At 36.8% G+C, this 14609-nt stretch overlaps 1 non-coding gene across 1 annotated transcript; it reads right to left on the bottom strand.

The window, feature by feature from the left end:
* Positions 1-883: 883 nt before the first annotated feature.
* Positions 884-955, bottom strand: TRNAN-AUU (transfer RNA asparagine (anticodon AUU)). Its single transcript has one exon. It is a non-coding gene; the product is annotated as a tRNA-Asn (tRNA).
* Positions 956-14609: the final 13654 nt, after the last annotated feature.

The following is a 14609-nucleotide window of genomic DNA, read 5'->3' as shown; positions in this document are numbered from 1 at the left end:
CGGTATGTATTTTACCATTTATTAATGTTATTGTGCTCAATAAACTCTCTTAATTTTGTGATGTATTTTGTATAACTGATCTGAACTGCGCCCGAGAAGGAGCTTCTGCTCTTTCGGGCTGCAATGCCTAATGTAGCTCAAGTGTAAAATATTAAATAAATTAAATTAAATTAAATTCCAATTTTCCTTTTTGTTTTAATTTACTTCCTTTTACCTGTCTTTGTCTCATTGCTTTTTATTATTCTCCTTTATTAACATCTCTCTTTATTTATTCTCTTCATTTTATACCTCTTTACCTTTTACTCTTGCATTCTCTTTATTCATTTTCATTTCGACTCTCGAACTTACTTTATTTAATATATTTATCTCTCGTGCCTCAGCTGTTCCTAATCTCCTCTATCTGCGTCGGCCATGACTATATCCGATACAGGAGCGGAGAGTGACGTCACACGCGAGGCGGCCTGAAATCTTAATCGGCAACTGCAGCTCTCGTTTGAAAGAGGGGTGGAAAAGGGTGCACTTCACAGACGAATACATTCCCTCCATGCACAGAGACGTAATAAAACGCTCACTATGGAGTAGCACTCAACTACTCTGCAATGTAGAAAAGCACGCGTGCCTCTCAAAGCGGAGTTCCCCTCGTTCCTGCTGCACGAAACAGTTGCAGAAATTTAAATAACATGCATTGAAGGCCTATGTGCAAGTAAATTCTAGTTTCATAATTCGAGTCAGCTGTTTGTTTTCTCATCATACAAAAATAGAGATGATTTCCACCTTGGTTTACACAATATCTAAGAATATCGAATTATAACGTCGTTGCAAATCAAGATTTCAGGTATAACTCCCTGTAAAGTTGATTTGAATAATTTCGAAGAAAAAATTGTTCCGGAGCCGGGTATCGAACCCGGGACCTTTGATTTAATGTACCAACGCTCTACCACTGAGCTACCCGGGAACTCTAACCGACACCGATCCAATTTTTCCCTCTATATCCACAGACCTCAAAGTGGGCTGACAATGTCAAGCAACCAACTTCGAGTGCACACTAACTCCGTGTGACTTAAATAGTGGTTTCCTGTTAACGAACAGTGACGTGTATTATGCAAATCAAGATTTCAGGTATATACAATAACAGGAAACCACTATTTAAGTCACACGGAGTTAGTGTGCACTCGAAGTTGGTTGCTTGACGGTTGTCAGCCCACTTTGAGGTCTGTGGATATAGAGGGAAAAATTGGATCGGTGTCGGTTAGAGTTCCCGGGTAGCTCAGTGGTAGAGCGTTGGTACGTTAAACCAAAGGTCCCGGGTTCGATAAACGACTCCGGAACAATTTTTCCCTCGAAATTATTCATAACGTCGTTGTTCCCGCAATATCTCCTATGTGACATATTTATCGATTTTCAGATGTTTGCTCTATTTAATAACTGTACGGCTGCCGTAGGATGAATAAATGTGTTTTTTCTTCCTACTGAAAATGTTATATTTTGCACATAGGAGTTATTGCAGAAACAACGACGATAAATTGCAGAATAGTTCATTTGAGGAGATTCTTCACGAGTCACAGAAAACTGATTACCTTCAAAAGCGTTTGGTATTTTGAAGTGAATATTTGTTTTTATTAAAGTATAATAATATGTTCCAGAATCCCTGTTATTATTCGGTTGAGAAGCTTTTATCATCCAGTTTGCTGTCAAAAAATCTGAAAGTTAGAATTTATAAAACAGTTATATTACCGGTTGTTCTGTATGGTTGTGAAACTTGGACTCTCACCCTGAGAGAGGAACATAGGTTAAGGGTGTTTGAGAATAAGGTGCTTAGGAAAATAAGTGGGGCTAAGAGGGATGAAGTTACAGGAGAATGGAGAAAGTTACACAACACAGAACTGCACGCATTGTATTCTTCACCTGACATAATTAGGAACATTAAATCCAGACGTTTGAGATGGGCAGGGCATGTAGCACATATGGGCGAATCCAGAAATGCATATAGAGTGTTAGTTGGGAGGTCGGAGGGAAAAAGACCTTTAGGGAGGCCGAGACGTAGATGGGAAGATAATATTAAAATGAATTTGAGGGAGGTGGGATATGATGATAGAGAATTGATTAATCTTGCTCAGGATAGGGACCAATGGCGGGCTTATGTGAGGGCAGCAATGAACCTCCGGGTTCCTTAAAAGCCAGTAAGTAAGTAATATGTTCCAGTGTCTGACATAGGTACATGAGCATTAATTTTTATTTTAGTATTTCCTGGAAAAAAATTTCAATTGCCTGAATTTGTGGGGTTTCTGCAATTCACGACTAGTAACAACCATTTTACTTCTTCAAAACAATTTTTAGGTGAAGAAGACGAAGAAGAACATTTTATAAAGAAATTTAAATGAGGGGGTCCCGTTCAAAACCTGCTAAATGCATAATTTTAGATAAGCTATTGAGAGATATGAGAAAAATTAGTATCTCCGTAACCATGGATAATGCAATGCTTTTTTAAATATAAGTTTGCAAGCACATATGCTTTCCTATGCGAACCCAATTTGTCAATAGATTCGATCAGTTAGTTTAGCAGATAATTATGTTTTAATTGTATGCCTACATTTAGCAAGGTTTGCAGCGGAGTTTCTACGAAACATCTAAACACTCAAATTAAAAAAAAAAAAATATTTTACTGAAATACATAATGTGGTTAATTGTTATACACTTTTTCATAAAACAGTATCGGTACTATTATTTTTACACTAAAAGGACTATGTAGATCATTCTGACTGGTAGGCATAAGCGTTTTTAAGGCTTCACAAATTGTTCGGGCTTTATGTTAGCACGCTTATATATTTAATGATTTTTATACACGTGCACCGCATTGTATCCTTCACCTGACATAATTAGGAACATTAAATCTAGACATTTGAGATGGGCAGGGCATGTAGCTCGTATGGGCGAATCCAGAAATGCATATAGAGTGTTAGTTTGGAGGCCAGAGGGGAAAAGACCTTTGGGGAGGCCGAGACGTAGATGAGAAGATATTAAAATGGATTTGAGGGAGGTGGAATATGATGATAGACACTGGATTAATCTTGCTCAGGATAGGGACCAATGGCGGGTTTATGTGAGGGCGGCAATGAACTTCCGGGTTCCTTAAAAGCCAGTAAGTACGTAAGTATACACGTGCACTTTTTAGCATTAAACTTGCCTGAAAAAATTTAATCTCTAACACGAATGTGAAGAGAGTTATATAATAATGTACAGACCGATTATTTGGTCCTGACAGCTCGGCGACGCGAAAGAGGGGAAGTAATAGGGGTAGTGGGGAGAGCTTCGGAGAAGAGATAAGGGCGAGCGGTCGGTAAAGGAATGCAGTACAGCTTAACTGTACTAGAAATATGTCGCTCTACAGCACGCGTGACATCAGATTGCTCTGAAGGCAAGCGAGTGACTAATCCAAACACCCCTTGTTAAATGGACTCGCCTGACCCAGGCGCACATCGCCGGCGACTGTCAGAACTAAATAATCGTACTTGAAGAGTCCACTGCAAGAATGATGGATGTCATTTGGATACATTTTTCAGGAGAAGCAACTGAAAGTTTGAAATCTTAGCGAACAAAGCTTAACTGTGATTTTCCGATCATTACTGGACAATGACTATCAGTGTTAATGCCATATAACTCTCTATGTACATTCTATATGTCTTAAACTATGCATTGACAATCTTGGTTCATTTTCGACAAGAAAGTGACATCCATCATTCTTGCAGTGGACTCTTCACTTGTATTTAGCCTAAAGGACCGCCACAGTTCATTTTTACTGGTAGTAGCTATTAATTAATTAATCCAATGTTGAAATAGGTACGCGTAAACTATGTTTCACAACTAAATGAATAAATAAAAATAAATCCACCAACATTCTCCACTCTCCCTTCATTTCATCTATCATTTGTAGTAGTAAAAATTGTCTGGTATGATGTCTGGGAGTGGAATGAGTTTCCGATGCTGATCTAAGTTCTAAGAGCTTTGGGTTCCAGGATCTCTAAGTTCGAGTATGTCAGTAGCATAATGGGACCTTACCTACAGAGCCCAGGAAGGATGGCCCAACTGTCAGCGTCAGATTTACGAATTCTATCTCGACCATACGTCGGTTTTAAGACAATCTCGCATATAGGGCATACAATGGACTTAAATGACCTAAGTGTAATGATCAGGGAACGGATTTATATGGACTAAAAATATATGAAATATGTAAATATATATGTAGTTATTTTTACCAAAATATGGAATTAAATATGGATTTTTACCAAAATATGGAATTAAATATGGACTTAAAATTATAAAAAAATGACTATGTACGTTAAATATTGGTACATTTTAATCAAACTAAACAAAAAATATAATGGACGTACCTTATCTTCCAATGTAGTTTCAACAAAACACAATTTTTATTGTCTGTTACCATAACAATAGGTTACAAACATTTCTTTCAAGTGCTGAAAAGTGAATCTTCTTCTATTGTCTCTGAGGATAGATTTATACTGACTAAAAGAGCGTTCGACGTCACAAGAAGTAACTGGTACATAATTCAATTTCACAATGTCTGCTGGGGATAAGTCCAAGTTAATCTTCACTGTTGATTCACCACTCATCACAGCAACAACCTTTTGTAGTTCTTCATATCCAGGGTTTTTTGAAAGTACAGTGTCCACCTTAGCTCTTACTGCATCTGCAACTTTACCTCTACCACGATTCAGTTGTTCCACAGTACTATTTATAATTTCAAAACTTTCAGATAGTGAAAGGTGCCTATTTTGGAGACTTTTGAGCGTTTTTATGATGCATGAAAATGTATGCTGAATGTGAGCTAAGTCATTCTTCACACTTATGTCACAGGTAACTGTTTTCGCAGTATCAATTGAGACTGCATCTTCAGAGTCCAATGCAAGGAGAACATTGTTAATAGAGTCTGTATGTTCGGCATAATATTCAACTGCTTCTAGCCATGTACCCCATCTAGTTAAAATTGGCTTTGGTGGCAATGGAATTTCAGGGTACATTTCTTTCAACACGTTAACTCTACTGGGAGCTTTGAGAAATACTTTTTTCACTGATGAAATCAACAAATCTACTTTAGGGAAATTGTCTCTGACCACTTCTGCCACACGATGAAATGCATGCGCCACACAAGTAAAATGAGTCAATTTAGGATATACAACAGATAATGCTTGTCCAGCTTTGACCATATAAGGGGCAGCATCGCTAATAAAGAATAACACATTATCGTACATAATACCCTTTGGCCACAGGATACCCATAGCTTCGTTGAACAGTTTAACTATAGTTTTGTTATTGCACTTTTCTAGAACATCACAATGTAAAAGAATTCGTTCAGAATATTGTTCACTTAACAAACCGATAACTACATTACCAACAAGTCTACCTTCTTTGTCGGGAGTCTCATCAATGGAAACCCAAATTGAACTATCTTTAATTTCATCTCTTATCTTCTGTATTGTCTCATCGTAGATGGATGGAGCATACGTCTTCCTAAGTGTTGACTCATCCGGGATTGTATGTTGAGTATATTTTTCAAGGAATTCCCTGAAGACCTTATTCTTTAGTTTGTAGAGAGGAATATCAGCAGAGATGAGAGAACGGCACAGGTCGATGTTAAACTCAGATCTTACATTCGATGTTGTTGGTTGTGTTAAAAACAATTGTCTCTGCTTGGAATTTAGTTGTTTGTTGGCCTGATGTTTACTAGTTGTAATGTGTTGTTGCACCAGGAACTTTTGTGTAGATGATACTGCACACTGACACAAATTACAAAATAATATTTTATTGTCAGTTGATAAACCATCTTCTTTAAATTCTGAAATGTAACTTGTTAGTTTTGATTTTAAATTGACTGAATGACGTACTTTTGGCATATTTACCGTCTTTATAGTATGATTTACAAAACTGAACCTATGTGTACTCTGACTGGCATTTAACTGTTGAGCTGCACAACTGAAGTCTGTTAAAAATTTTAAATTAAATTAATACAGTTTTGTAACTTACTTTCCCATTGTTGATAGGACTGCTAATTTTCAAATAACTCTGATGTTAAAGGGATTACTGAACATGTGTTTAAATCTCTATTGTTGAAATGTATTTTTAAAAGTTAATGGAATTTTGTTTTGTTTTATTGTTAAACCTAATATAATATGGACTGTTTTATATGAAATATGGAAAATATATGGAAATTAACGAAAATATGTACTAAACTCTAAAATATGGAAAAATATGGAAAATAAAAGTAGGATTTTTCAACCCTACACATTGTGAAACATAAAGATAATGCAAAATATAAATTATATTAGCTTTATAAGTAAATATGTATTTACATATAAATCCTTTCCCTGGTAATGATCCATCCCGCGTTTAGTTCTTGTGAAACCAAACAATCGTTCGAGTCTTGTATTGTGTTTCATAAAGATCTGAATGTCAAGCTCTCCTCACGTAAATGAAGTCCCACCGTGCGTACATTTCATGTTAGAGGCCAAGCTCGTGGACTTCGTTCGGGCTGAAATCAATAAGGGCTTCTCGGGCTTGGGTCGGACTAGGACAGTTAGAACAACATCTTAATATTTTTACGGGCCCTCTCGAATCTTGATAGCATCTTTTATTTTTAATGAAAAATATATTAATAGTCTTTTTACCACAAAATAAAGAATACAAAAGAAATGGGCAATGTTTTATTTACAGTATTTATTTATTTATTTACTTATTTATTCATTCATTCATTCATCTATTCATTCATTCCTTCATTCATTCATTCATTCATTCATTCATTCATTCATTCATTCACTCATTAATTAATTAATTAATTAATTAATTTATTTATTTATTTATTTATTTTTATCTTTCGAAATTCAAAAAATCATCTCGTAAATGCTTAAAGATTCCCTGCAGATTACACAATTTCGTTTATACCATTCAGAAGGCCTTAATTAAGGATATGCTAATTTTAAATAAAATCTTTTTTTGTAAGTATAATTTTAAAGTCATCTTCTAAGATTTTATTTTATAATTGATAATCAGTGGTGCTTAATTATTACATTTTATTTTTATCACAGTACTCATATTTAATTAATTATATTTTTATTTGCTATTAATTTCCGGATCCTTGTGGTCATCCTTAATTAAGGCCGGACGATTTATTTCTCTCTATTTATTTATTTATTTATTTATTTATTTATTTAATCTGACAGGATTAAGGTCATAAGGTCTTCTCGCCTTACGCCTTCAAGTAAAAAAATATACAAGCTACATAATTTAATTTTAATTTTATGATACATTCAGAGCAAGAGTAGGCTACGTCACACTAAATCGTAAGTTGATTAGTACTTAAAAATTAGTCTTTAATATGGGCCAGTAATGGTCAATGAGTAGTCTAGTAATTTTCATATTACTCACATTGATTTAGTTGTTTTTGTTGATGTTCTTGTTTCTCCGCTTTTCTCAAAAGTAGGGTGTATCGCAACAAGCCTCGCACCATCATCCAGCTGAAACAAAACATAAGGAACGAAATTAGTGACATCGAACCTGTTTTGTTGGGGCGAGTTATGCAGAACTTTCATAGCAGATTGCAGGAATGTATTCGTCGCCATGGAGGCTACTTACGAAATGCAGTTTTTAAAAAGTAATCAGACATTAATAAATTGCATTTTACTAGATTACCGGTACTTCCAGTATATGCGATTTCTTTTAATTCGTCCTGAGTGTCCCACAACAGGGCTATAAAAACCATCATATCCCACTGCCGCACCCTATATTAAAATCCAGGACATGGTGGAATATCAAAAAATTGCCAATCTGTGTGGCTATGCGATCTAAGGTGCGCTCCCCTCAGGCGGAGCGGTCCGAAGGTTCGTGGGTTCGAATCCCACGTTCGGATTTTAAGAAATACTATTGGATATATAGGCATCTTCTTGTATAATATAACTAAAGTAAGTTATTTATCTATTTTCTGAAGTATTATACCAAATAATAGAACTAGAACTAAATAGTGTAACTATGCATTCCGTCTAATATAAATGAAGAGTCCACTGCAAGAATGATGGATGTCATTTGGAATACATTTTTCGGGAGAAGCAATTGAAAGTTTGAAATGCTTAGCGCTCAAAGCTTAACTGCGATTTTCCAATCATTACTGGACAATTACTTATCAGTGTTAATGCCATATAACTATCTATGTACATTCTATATGTCTTAAGCTATGCATTGACAGTCTTGGTTCATTTTCGACAAGAAAGTGACATCCATCATTCTTGCAGTGGACTCTTCAAATGGTTTATATTGTTTAGGTTTTATGTAACTTATTAGTTTATTTGTATTTCCAGTAACCAAATAATTGGAATAAATTTACTTTTGTTATTTTATATAACTTACGTTAAAAATGAGAATAACATATTAAATTGTATTTATATTACAAAGAAGGTGGTGTCCAAGGAGACGTCTATATATCCAATGGTATTTTCTGATCTCGGAGCGCAGTAGAGAACATGGATGGATGTCGTTCGTTAATTTTCTGTTCTATGAGTGTCTCTGTGGAAACCCCTATGTTCTGATGATCCCAGACAGGGGTAGGCTCACGTATGTGACTGTGTGTGTGGTCCAGAGAATCGTTCCTTTGTAGGCATCGGCGGGTGAAGTTCTGTATAAGAGAAGTTTAAACGAAAAAAAAAAAAAAACAAACAAACAACAACAAAACAAGCAGACAAATAAACAAAAAAACACTCTTTAATTTAGCTTACGCGTGGCTCTTTGTATGGTTTGAAGTTTTGGGCGGGCTCGGATAATACTTTCGAAAACAATCTCGGGCTCGGGTGGGTCCGGCTTTAGAGGTTAACGGGCCGGGCTGGACTTTTGGCCCGTACAGATCTCTATTGCAAAGTCGGCACTGAATTCAGCAGCAGTAAGGGTGCCAGTTCTACGTGCTTCCCGTCTTTACTTCAGGAAGACTCTTCGGTACTCATTTCTGTTCAGAGACTGAGTCGACCCTAGGGTAATAGTGCAGTAGGTAATATGAGGTCAATTGGAAAAGTACACGGCCTTGTTGGAAGTCGAATCCATGGCTTTCGGCTTTGTAGCGTATCTCATTAGCCACGAAGTTACCACGTGTTCTCATAATAAAAGTAGTATGCAAGAAAAAATTGTGATGTTAAAGAATTAGGACCAAATATTCGATATGTTCACGTAACAGGCCTATTAAGTAGTTTGTTCGCCTGTATTCAGCATTTTATAGTAGATTTTTGTATACACTTTGTTCAAAATAAAAAGAGCCATTTCATGAAAAGTATGTAAATGAAATAATTTTTACATAAAGTAAATAATAGTTTACGACAAGGAATTCAACATATCTTTCAGACCACTAAAGTTGTGATGACGATGACGATGACGATGACGATGACGATGACGATGACGATGACGATGACGATGACGATGACGATGACGATGACGATGACGATGACGATGATGACGATGATGACGACGACGACAACGACAACGATGACGACGACGACGTTTTAACAATTGAACAGTTGTGAAATGAAATTTTCAGTAGGAAAACAGAAATACTGGGGAAAAACCTGTCCTTAATAGCGTCCATGTCCAACACAAATCTAACGCAATTTGCTGAGATCGAATTGTTCCCCTGTGGGGAATGCTCCCTCCAATGCGTTCTCCCTTGCCGTCCTGAACTCTTGCTCGCCTGGCAGTAGTAAGAATCCCAATTTCGAGTTCAGGACATGAAAAAAAAAAGTGAAATTAATTTCGTTCTGCGAGAGATAAAAATTGTGACTAGCAGAGTTGCATTTAGCCATGAGCGAAATAAGTTAGGCGAATATTCCCTGGAATCTTCTTACCCAAGGAAGCATTTTCTTCAGATACTGTAAATGTACGACACCTGCCTCAGAAGCTTTACTTTCTCTCCTATGAGGGTTATATGCGGGCTGCAAACCCGTGACCCTTGTAATTAGTAGTGAGTATAGTAGCCAATCAGCGAGGGCAATATAATTAAGCTTTTTTTTCAAGCATCTTTCTTCTTCCATTCATCCATAGCCTATTGTTTGTCATGGTTTGTTTGTATCTATCTTGTTCTCCGTGGTAAATTTGGAAAATATAATAATAATAATAATAATAATAATAATAATAATAAATTAAGCTTCCTTTATGAAAAGGTTGCTAGATTTGACAAAGTGTATTACATAATAATTTGGAAACACATCTAAAAGGTAAAATGATTTATACAAAACGTCAGAAAAATTTACACCCAAGTAGCGTTTGTGCTCTATTGCAGCTAAGAAAAAGATAGTAGTATCATCAGATATGTTAGAATGATTTGAATGCCATATACCGCGAGAAAAATAATAGCTACGGATTTATTGACATCTATATCTACACCAATCAATAGCCATCTCGTGCTCCCACCATCAGACCTATTACATCAATATGGAACAGGCTATATTTATCTTTTACATTTTTGTCTTGCTTTGTGCATCAATGGGAAATATTATACAAGGTTTAATAAAAAAAAGTCAGTTCACACATAGGCCTATATAATTCATTAGAAGGTAAAGATACCCTGAAACACGCACAAACAGTCATTATCTTACTATACATGTTTGTCTGGTATGAACACTACATCCCGCGCTACGATATAAAAGACCTTGTCCTCCTGCTAGGCGCATTCCCAACCTACACCGGCTGATTACAATAAGGTTCGATGAATACCCAGGTAACACCACTCGTCCCTTGACCAGCCCTTCCGTACCAGCCGGCTGGAATGGAATGATATTGATACCTAACATGGAGAAACGGGAGAACACCGGCAAAAACCTTCAAAATGTAACTTTGTCCGCCAAAAATATCACTATGGATTTTTAAAACGAAAATCTCAAGCCTAACCGGCACTCGAACCCAGACCGCCTGAGTAATGGATCGAAGGTCTGACCATTCAGCCATGACTGGGGTTATGTTTATCTTCATGTATCCCTTGGGAATGCGATAAACTCCTAGATATTGAAGATCCACTGCATTACTTTATTCTTCTTAAGCAGGTTACATCCTCGCCATCATGACTCCAACAGCTATAGCCTATCGAAGACTTGGATAAATTCATCATTATCGTCATTAGCTGAAGACAGTTTCTTGAGTAGTAGAGGAGCTGGATATCTTCATTATGAGGTAATGGTCTAATAGTGGAGGACAATATTATGAATATTGAATAATATGCTTTGATATGATATTAAATTAGATATTTCACTTTCGAAGAAGTAAAAGTCAGTCACATGATCTCTGTGCTTTCACCAGGCCACTGGTACAGTAATGGCAATGACTTCCCAATAACATTTAAAGATCTTCGTATTTCTGTCCAAGCCAATGGTAACGCGTAGCTCACATGATTTCTTAGCTAATATTTCTATTATTTTCTGTCAAATGTTATTTTGCACTCATAAAAAACTCTCTGCATCATATAGAGAGAAATGGTGAAACGCAATGACTTAACAATACGAAGAGTTGAAGTATTAGAAAGAAGCAAGAGCAATGTTGAACTAGCCTGTCTGAACATAGATGTTAGTTTCCTCTTGAGGAAAATGCACATAGGTTGAAACAAGCAAAGTTCTCCACTATTATGTAATACTTTTACTTCTTTAAGTAAACTAATGAGCGACTAAGGGTTAGAAGTCCAACGCTGTGGCTGAGAGGTTAGCGAGTCTAACTCCGAACCCAGCGGGACCGGGTTCGATTCCCGAGTTACCTGGGTGAGGTTTTTTCGGGGTTTTCCCTTCACTCCTATGGAAGAATATCAGGTAACTCTATCAGGCGATTGGAATCCCACTCATCTTCGCCACTTCCTTTCCTCCTCTATCATCCTTTCATTCATCATCCCGTTACTTCTTCTGGTTTTCAGATCGCTCTACAGGCTGCCCTCCGAAGATGTTGGCTCTCTCGACCGGCCTCCGTGGATTGTATTCTGCAACGGAACCCGGGGCAGACTACCTCGGGAGAGGACTTCTGCCTCGGACTGTTAAGGGAGCCTTGGGGGAGGGGGGTTGCCGAAGCAGCAGTGGTATATGGACTCTGTTGGCTGTAGGGACCGATTGTTAAGAGGATCAAGTGGTTAGGTCGATTGCTGGTAAAATTCATGTTCTTGGGATAATAAGTTAATTAAGTAGTAAAATATCGCTGCAATCGAAAAGTATTGGAAATAAATTTGAATCAGGAACAAAAAAAAAAGTTTCCTTCCCAGGCAGGATTCGAACCACGAAAGTCTTAGTTACCAGTCTATCGTGCTCTGGGGTGAACAAGGCTCTGAAATCAGCTACAAGAATCGGTCCGGTTTCCCCCCCCCCCCACTATTGTACATATGCGCATACTTTACATGGGAGAAGTACCGACTTAAAAATGCTTCTCCTACAAAAATTAGTTTCTGTGGCAAGGGGCACTGAGCCCCTCAAATGTAAGAAGACTTGCAAAAATGAAAGCTGTAACAAGAAACTAAAGCGTTTCCAGTCAGAAGACAAGAACTACAGAGGCTTAAATCCTGAAATATCGGGGAAAAAATCCAGAAAGTGACGCTCAGAAAAAATAAAATTTTCAGAAAACACTTAACTGATGGCATTAAAGTGTTATTAACGCTTCAAATTAAACTTCAAAAGTGGGAAAGACTACGAAGTACGGAATATTTTGTCATCAATAGAAATTGCTAGAGACACAACGATTGATTCTATATGGAATGAAATGAAACAAATAGCATAGCTAGCATTTAAAAATGCGGAGGAAGAGCTCATTTGAGTATGCGAAGCAATAGCATGAATGATTTTATTTAAGATCAACTTCTCCCACTCGCATTTAGATTCCTAACCACAAAAATTGTTGTGCTGTTATTGATGAACATGGGGACCAATTCCACCGGAGAAGTGCAGGTAGATAGAAATGTTACCAAGGGAAGTGGAATGTTATAACATGCCAGCAGACTATTTCTGGAATACGCTACATTCAGATAAGTTTTTAGGCTACTTCCAAACCAAAATCAACAACTAGAAAATAACTGCGTACAACGATTAGCATATATCCTTCCTTGTGTATTTAGATGTAACTGCTCGTAACCCGGGTTCGAGTTCCCGGGGGTCTAACTGAAATTTGTTGTGAAGAAAGACGGTGCTTGATGGTAGACTTTCGAGGAATACTCCCAGAGACTGACATCCCTAATATAATTAATGCCGATTGTCTGTGGAGTTGGAAGCCTTAACAGTTCGTATCCTCTGGGCAGATTGGCCTATACTGCAGTTGACTTTACCTCTTTATAGATAGGTATATATATATATATATATATATATATATATATATATATATATATATATATATATATATATAGGGGAACGGAGGGTTGTACCGCTCAGAGGGCAATCGCGCTCATGCTAATATATCTCCTTGGTTTAAATTTTGAAGAGCTCAGGAGGTGATGCTATTTTGCGGACACTGTACTAAGTGCATAGTAGTTGAATGGTTACCGTGGGAAGGCACATTTCTTTGTTGTGAACGAGAATATTTTTGTTAGTATTTTGTTATAAGAACACGCATATTTCAAACTGAAGTTATGTGAACAAATATCCTTTTACATTATTAACAATTAATATGTTTATGTAGGTAATAAAGTCAGCTTCACATTGACATATTTATAAACATCTGTAATAAGCTTCTTTCGTCGCTACATGTTAAGATTTTCAATATTGCTACGGAGGGTTGTTGCGCTCAAGTGCGCGGTATTGCCCTCCAGCTGAGGTTATTTCCTTGTAGAAAACAGTCCATTTAAGCCTATATTCTTATATTACTGCAATAAAATGTTATTTAAAGCATACAATATGTTAAATATTATTATGCTTTCTATTTTAACGAAGTGCGATGTCTCTATTCATTCTATTATTAATTAATTTCGTAATTAGACTATTAACAGATGCCGAAAAAAAAAGAGAAAGGTGTACAAATAAGGCAGCATGGACAATTGAGACCATGAAAACAGCTTTTAGAGCAGTTTCTTCAGGAACATCAATTCGGCAATCACCTCGGCAATTCAATATCTCTTTCAGCACACTTAAGGACAGAGTAAAAGCGGGAAAGCCTTATGCCCCCTCTTTAGGTGTTTTCAGTGAGGAACAAGAAAATGAAACTGAAGAGTATGTTTTGACGGTTTCTAGATTATATTTTGATATTACAGCTTCCGAGCTCAAAAAGATAGTTTTGAATATGCAGAAAAACATGAAATAAAAAACAATTTTTCCAGAGACAAAAGGGAAGCTGGAAAAGATTGGTTTTATGGTTTCCTAAGACGGCATCCAAAATTGAGCTTAAGGAAACCTGAAGTAAAAGGCGTTAACCGTATTCTGGCATTTAATGAGGATGAAATTCAACGAGCCTATAGCAATCTTGAATCACTGTTTTCAAAATTCAACTTTCCAGCCACGAGGATCTACAATGTAGACGAGACGGAGGTCTCAACTCTCCATATACCTTCGCGCATTATTGCATCTAAAGGGACGACACAAGTTGGCGCCATTACCAGCTGGGAGAGGGGTAAGAATATT

The sequence above is a fragment of the Periplaneta americana genome, chromosome 15, assembly GCF_040183065.1.
Source record: "Periplaneta americana isolate PAMFEO1 chromosome 15, P.americana_PAMFEO1_priV1, whole genome shotgun sequence".
Classification (NCBI taxonomy): Eukaryota; Metazoa; Arthropoda; class Insecta; order Blattodea; family Blattidae; genus Periplaneta; species Periplaneta americana.
The sequence above is the reverse complement of the archived record's forward strand: the minus strand, read 5'-3'. Positions and strand labels throughout refer to the sequence as shown.